Source organism: Hipposideros armiger, unplaced genomic scaffold, assembly GCF_001890085.2.
Source record: "Hipposideros armiger isolate ML-2016 unplaced genomic scaffold, ASM189008v1 scaffold_1079, whole genome shotgun sequence".
Lineage (NCBI taxonomy): Eukaryota > Metazoa > Chordata > Mammalia > Chiroptera > Hipposideridae > Hipposideros > Hipposideros armiger.
The window spans coordinates 345,213-353,070 of NW_017732429.1; positions in this window are offsets into that span (position 1 = coordinate 345,213).

Consider the following 7,858-nt stretch of genomic DNA (forward strand, 5'->3'; position numbering starts at 1 on the left):
AAGTACAAAATGCAGCTTTAATTATTTTCTGAGTGATCGTTGAGATAAATTTGTAGTGATTGTCTGAAGTAAGCTCTTCTGGTAAAGTTTTCTCCAAGGGTACACAGATGAGAGGTGGCTGGCTAGCACTTGGCAGGTGGTCTTTTTTCATGAACTAAAACTAAATGGATAATTCTGGGTGGAAATTGACTAGCTTCATTAACAACATTGTCTATAAAAGTGGTAGAGAATTCACATATAATTGTGTGGATACTGACAGAGTGAACATTTGACTTGACTAAATGTTAGTTTCTCTAAAAATGTCTGCTTAACAAGAAACTAAACAACATTTTCTGTATATTTAACTATAGTATGTATATTTAAAAACAAAAACTATTATATATTGTATATTTTGACACATTTGTTTTCAACTCTTAAAAATTTAGGTGTAAGGACTTGGTTGATTTTTTATGATTTCCATGTATTAGTTTTTCCTTCCCCTCCCCCCAGCTCATACCACCATAACCAATGCATGGGAGGTGAAAGATTTTCTGACCACAAGATTTTGAATTGATTCAACCACATTTGTGAGGAAGTATATGTATTTTTACATCCAGTTCTTTGCTGAATAAACTTAAGAGTCTCTTTTTGTTGAGTGATACTTCTTATACATTGAGTTCAATTAGTATATCAGATATGCACAATATAGGGTTTTAAACTTAATGTTTAAAAACTTAATTTTTCAGGAAATGTTTAATGAATCAGCAAATTATTTTTTAAACAGAAAGTTTAATATTTACAGAGCACCAATTACATTTCAGCTTTCACTTACACTTAGGTTTGATAGAAACTGTTGTCTTTACCTGCCAAACCCCACCTGTTGTTCCCTTTCTTCTCACTGTGCCTCACCTCCCCTACTCCTTTAGGTGACAGCCATTAGATTTGCTTTATGAAACTAACCATCATCCATTCTATATGGATACAGTGGCTCATTCCGGGATGGGTATGTGATGCATGCAAGACCGTAAGGGCAGGGAAAAGCCATCCTGGCACTTATGTTTAAATAGTTGGGCAAAAGGGAGTTTTAGTCTCTGACATTGGCAGCCTAGCTTATTTTAGTCCAACCAACTACCTGAGAACAACTGAAATAGCTGGAAGGCTAATATAAAGCATCTGTTTAAAGGGATTGGGGAGTTATCGATGTAGCAAGAAAACTCCAGAAGGTGAGTCTGACATTTGGCATCACTTTCTCCTCAGATATTTGCCAAGTGCAAGCTGAGAAACTGAGCAGAAAGAGGTAACTGAAAGGCTGAGATATAAATGAAAGTTTTCATCAGTTCCATAAGGCTGGGGGCTCAAAGTAGGAGGGGCTCTGATAAAGACCTTGGGTTTTTATTTGGGATAATAAAACTTGGCCTAGGAATAAAGTCATATGACAAAAAATACGTCTCACAAGGACTAAACAGGCTTTAAATTAACTCAGCTCCTAATGGGTTAAGACAGTTGGTTGTTTATCAGTGGCATCACTACAGTCCCCCTAGGGGACATTTGGCCATATACGGAAACAGTTTTGATTGTCAAGACTTGGGAGAATGCTACTGGCATCTAATGGGTAGAGGCAAAGGATGCTGCTAGCATCCTACAATGCACAGGAGAGCTTTGCAAAACAAAGAGTTATCGAGTCCAAAATATGAATAGTGCCAAGGTTTAGAAACTCTGGTTTAAGATGATTTGCACTAATTTGACAGGTGAAAAGAAAATTTGGAGGAATATATCCTGTATTCCTTCAAATTATCATTATAATTTTATACACAATTTTCTCACTCAATCAAAAACCCAATCAAAATAACTTGTAATCAAAAAAGCAAGAAATAACTAAAAACCAAGAGGACAAAACAGGTCATAAAGACAGATCCAATAGATATTTAGAAATTGGAGTATTCAGACTCTGATTTTAAAAGAATGGTAAATATTTTAGGAGATTTAATGACAAATTTTGAAGGAAACCTAGATGCTATATGAAATAGTCAAGTGGATTCTACAACTAAAAATTAATGCAACTTTAAACTGTAGATTGGCATACAGAAATAAAATTATTATTATTAAGAAGGATATAGAAAATTTGAACAGCAAAATTGCCTAACTTTAGAATTTAATTGGCGTATACATAGAACACTGCATAAAACAATTGCAGAATATACATTGCTTCAATTGTTTCTGGTGCATTTATAAAAAGTAACCACATGCTGTTCCACAAGCAAGTAAACATCAACACACGTTTAGGGATTGGTAATGTACATAGTATGTTCTCTTATCATAGTGGATTAAGGTAGGAATCAATAACAAAAAGATAACTAGAAGATACTAGTATATTTGAAAATTAACAAGGGATCTCATAAATATCTAATATTACATAATAAAAGGTATATTAAATGTTTCATGCAATACTCAGCATATAATGTTAGATTTTGACATTGGTTGTTATTAGTATTTTATACCATACAACCCCGTACTTTGTACCCTAAAATTAAGTACAATAACATATTCTATAGGTTTTCATCAATATTGCCTTATTCTCTACATTTTTCAACTCTGTTTGCCATGAGTTGGATCCATTCTCAGGACGTTTTGTGCTTTGTGCAACATAATGGTTGTCGGGAACCACACTTTACATTCTAACCTCTCAGCAACCTAAGCTGATATAGCTTTTCTATTGCTTAACAATTTAGTTGACTTTTCAAGTGAATTTCTTAAAAAAAAAGAGGTATAACTCAGTACAGAAAAGGGTGCAAGCATTAATATCCCTCTCTATGTACAAATCCATGCAAAGTGAGTGCAGACCACATAACCACCGCCCTGGTCGGGAGCTAGAGCATGGCCAGCATTGAGAAGTGCCTTTCTGTCCCAGTGGGTCAAAGGGGCATTCCAAGAAGAAATTAGAAAATACTGAACTTACTGCAGATCAAAACTTGTAGAATGCATTTAAATGACATGATTCTAGGAAAAAAAAAGTTGGAATCTTCCTGGACACTCATCCAATGGGGTATTATCCAAAATTTTGATCAGGCTAATTGCATAGTATTTTAGGAAGCTTAAATAGGCAGTTGTAAAAGTCACTCAGAGTGCAAAGAAACTGAAATCAATAAGTACAAATATGATATTATTGTTGTAACTCTGAAGTGAGGCCTTTATACACAGATACGCATAGTGAGAGTTAGAAATAGGGGCAGGCGAAGACAAAGATATACAGTAAGGAATTGTTGACTTTAAACTGTCAATTACTTGGCTGGTACAGAGAGGGAAAAGCAAAAGGGAGCATTACCACTTTGTTCCTGAGTGGCAATGACATTCAAAAGAATAAGGAGGCAGAAAAATGAGTTTAGATAGATGGATATTAATTGGTTTGGTTTCAATTTTAGTTTTGAGGTATTATTTTTGCTATTAAAACAAAAATAAAAACAAATGGGTGAGCCAAATGTGTCTAGTAATAGATTAGCAAATTATGGCAATCTTAAAAATGCATTTAAAATAATTTGGTTTCTTCATAAAGAGGGAAATCTACAATATACACTGGGTGACCATGTCTAGGTCATCTACTCTCAATCCAATAGAATGTAAAATGTACATTCTATTTACACAAATATCAGAAATGCTTAATCAAAATGAAACTGGTTATGACAATTGATAGAGGTATTCTAATGCGAACTGGAGAAAAGGTGAATAGCAATTTTCAAAGAGGCTTTAAAGGTATATGGGCCACAGGAACTGTTTGAGGAGAAGTCTTCTCATTTGATTTCTCTAATTTGAGGCGAGTGAGTGATTGTGTCCTCTGTCCATATGACCATGTACAGGGAACTCAATATCTGTACTGGGAAAAGTATCTGAAGATTACATGAGTTGACACCTTGGGAGAGGACAGTTTTAGGCCGGTTATGTACAAGCTACTTTTGAGCAGAATCAAGGATCAGATTTTGGCATTTTTGAAAATAAGGGTCAATTGTCCCATTGATTGAATATGCTTTGGTTTGAGTGTTCGTGATCACTTTGTTCTACTACATATGAGGCTTCTGTTAGGTACTAACATTGATATCATTGTTTGAATCCTACCCACTCCCCTTTTTTTTTCTCAAGCAGTTATTGCAATTTTCTAATTCTATTTTCAAAATCTTTAATCTCTTTTAGTATCCATGGGTGTGCAAAGATTTTATGTGTATAAAAAGTGTGGCTTTGGGTACATAGCACAGAGGTGGGGATGGCTGAAATTTGTAATAGTGTGACTTTGATTCTTCTTCCCCAAAAGGGAAAAATTAGCTTTATATTTATTGAACTTAGCTAAGCTAGCAAAGAATCTATATATATATTGATGAAAATAATTTTCAATTAACAGTCAATTTATGAAAATGTCTCTAAATTGCTTCAAGCACCTAGGAAGTTTTGTTATTTCCATGAAACCATATAAAATATATTTTCTAAAAATGCATAATGTTAATATAACATAATTGGTATAAAATCTATTATCTTTATTTAGAATTAATAGGAAAGAGTATCAATCTTGGTTTGAGTTATCACGAAGTTTCAAATTAATAAAGTTTTATTTCATGAGTTCTTACTATGATATTTTTTCAAAGATAGAATTTGATTTTTGAGAAATGTCATTTTAAGCAGACACCAGAGGGTTATTCCATACCTAGTTCCTAAAATAATTTAATACATAAGCCATGCAGAAGACCCTCTCAAGATCAGTGAGGTCACCATATGTAAAGGTGTGTTGTTGCTACTGCATGAGTCAGAAGGCAAGAAATCTACCAAACAAGTCACTGGGAGATGTGTCGTAGTTTCTCCCACCTGTACGTTTTTCCGTACATGCGTTACAAACCTGTCTGGCACTGGCAATGATTGTTATAGCTTAGCATTCATTCCCCTGATATATTGACGCTAGAGTGAAACATGACAGCCTGGGGCAAAAAGATTTGGTGTTTTCATAGTGAGTCACCCCACACTGGCTACTGATAAGCACTGCCACAAATCATGGAAAGCTAGCAAGGTCCTCTGCACTAATTTGTTTTTTAAATTTTCACTCAGGCCAGTGTAACTTCATTGCATCCCTGCAAGCGAGATTCCAGACATTGTATATGGGAGATTCACAGCCAAGTAAGACAGCCATTTCAGATTTGCAAAAAAATCTCATAAGTTGCACAGTGTCTGCACTTTTGCCCTTAGTTTGAGGAAGTAGATTTTTATATGACTCTCTTTTAAAAAAACAAACAAAAAAACTTTTTTTTTTCTTTTTCTAAAATTTCTCCTTATAACTGGATGAAAGAATTTACTGCTGGATTTGAAGATGCAATTAGCATTCCTTATTATCTCTAGTCACAGTTTCATTGAAAATCAATGTGTTCAAAACTCTCTTTAATATCCTTTCCTGTTATTCCTTAAACATAGTTTTCCTTTCCCTGTTAAAAGGTAAAAGGAATTTAGCAGATTGACTGCAGGTGAGAATATGTATTGAGATGCTGGACTGAAGGTATAACAGAGAAAGAATGTATTATGTCAAACACCTTCAGCCATGCTGTTGACAAACCAAATCTTGTCAAGCACTGGACAGTTTGCTTTCCCACCATACTGTCTCCCTTGCCTAAGCAACACCATTAAAACTTGGCAGATCAACTTTCAACACTGACAGAAATGTTGTTGCCTCCTTACTATTGCTGGAAGAGTAAACAGGCCAACTGAACTATTAAGGAATTTTGACACCCATAAACAATTTATACAACTAATTTGGCAAGATGAAAACAACTCAACTGAAAAGATCTTGAACAAGAGCTATTGGAAAGAAAGCCTATTTTCTAGGAAAAAACGATGTATTTTTCAAACAGAGAAGCCATTTAAAGTAGCATATGATTTACTAGTTGGAGGTAATCAAAAACTTTTACCCTTCTGTTGAATATGTGTTAACAGTAAAGAATGTCTAAATTACTTTTAAAAATAATCATTTTTTTCTGCCTTACTGATGTAGTTAATGTCACCACACATTGTAAAAATATTATAGAATATTATATTCTGCTTTCATTTCTGGAACAAAAATTATATTTTGAAACACTAACTAGATTTAATCCAAAACTGCAATACAGTAGTTTAATCCTACCTAGGAATAAGTAAAATAAATATATAGAAGTTTAGTAACTAATGCTTTGCTAAAAGGTTGCTAATATTCAAATATACCCATGTTTTGAAATCATTCAGAGTTGAATCTAGAATAATATGTGATGTATGTATTTTATTCTCCTGTGTTTCTCATTCCCTTGAGAAAAGGACTTTTTTCTGCCTTGCAGCTTGACTTCAGTTTTTGAACAGGAATGTGGATTTAAATGTAATGCAAAAGACTGTTTATTATAACTTCAGTGAATGCTTTATTCATATAACTCTCAAAAATTTCCCAATAATGTGACCAATAATGAGTCAATTCTCAACTTGCAGTTCAGCAATTCCAGGTGGCATCATGGGAAATGCTGATGGCAGATATGTGGGCAGCATTTTCCCTCTAGGCCAGCGGTTCTCAACCTTCCTAATGCCGCGACCCCTTAATACAGTTCCTCATGTTGTGGTGACCCCCAACCATAAAATTATTTTCGTTGCTACTCTATAACTGTAATTTTGCTACTGTTATGAATCATAATGTAAGTATCTTTTTGTTTTTGGATGGTCTTAGGAGACCCCTGTGAAAGGGTCGATCGATCCCCAAAGGTTTCGTGACCCAAAGGTTGAGAACCGCTGCTCTAGGCCCTCAGTTGGTGAAGTCCCCAGGAGTGGTGAACTTTGTCTGTTGTTTTTTTGTATCAATGTGGTAAATGACACAAGTCTGAGAAGTTGCTGACAACATGTTTTTACATTCCCAGGAGTGAGGGGCATTGTGTTATCTCTCATATACAGAACAAACAGAATGTTGAAGTAGAAAACAAAATAGAATAGAAATTGATATTTTTGCTTACTCTATTTGAGTCAAGCTATTTTTTTTCTTCTAATAAAGGATGATAAATATGCTATTGTTACTTTTGGATATTGTATATATTCATTTTGAAAACATGAATGTATACATGCTTATTCATTAGAATGATAACTATCCTGTTAAAATATGTTTAAACTTATTCATTTTTTGTTAAAATAACACATGCTAATAAATAATATAAGTCACTTTCTAGGGACAGCAAGTAAAACTAGATCACATTAAGAAAAATGACACGAATTTCTTCACTTCTTTGTAGAATTTGTACATGTTCACTCTTTTTGCCTTTGTTTTCCAGGGCACTAAGAAGTGGTGCAGCAATTTAAGGTGTGTTCTTCTTCCCCCTAGGGAAATCCATTTATTTGCTTATTCAGTAGCATGGAATATCACCAAATACTTCAGAGAAAACACACTCCTTAAGATTGTCTGCATTTTAACTGGCTACTGTGTTTAGATTTTCAATTTTCCTTCCTTTTCCCCTGCCAGTTTTGAAGAGAGTTCATATGCCTCACAATATGCTGAGCCCAAGATGATCAGCCAAGTCTTGGCTTCTTTGAGAGCTTAAACCCTTTAAACTGAGTGCTCTTTCCAGCTGGCAGGTCAGCGGCGCTGAGCAGACACTGCAGGTTTCTGCTTAGTTAAGTTTCCACAAATGCAGCTCTGCTTATTCTTAGTGAGACCAGGGAAAGAGTATCTGCTGTGAACAATTCTATCCGTCTTCCCTTTCTTAGCTCGCTGTGTCTAATCTGTTTGACATTGCAGGCTTTCTCTTTTCTTTTCTTTTATTCATAAGTGTTTGATTGACACATATTATTAAAAACAAACAAACAAACCATGAGATGTTAATGTTTTTCCACTTCTGAAAGCATATATTTA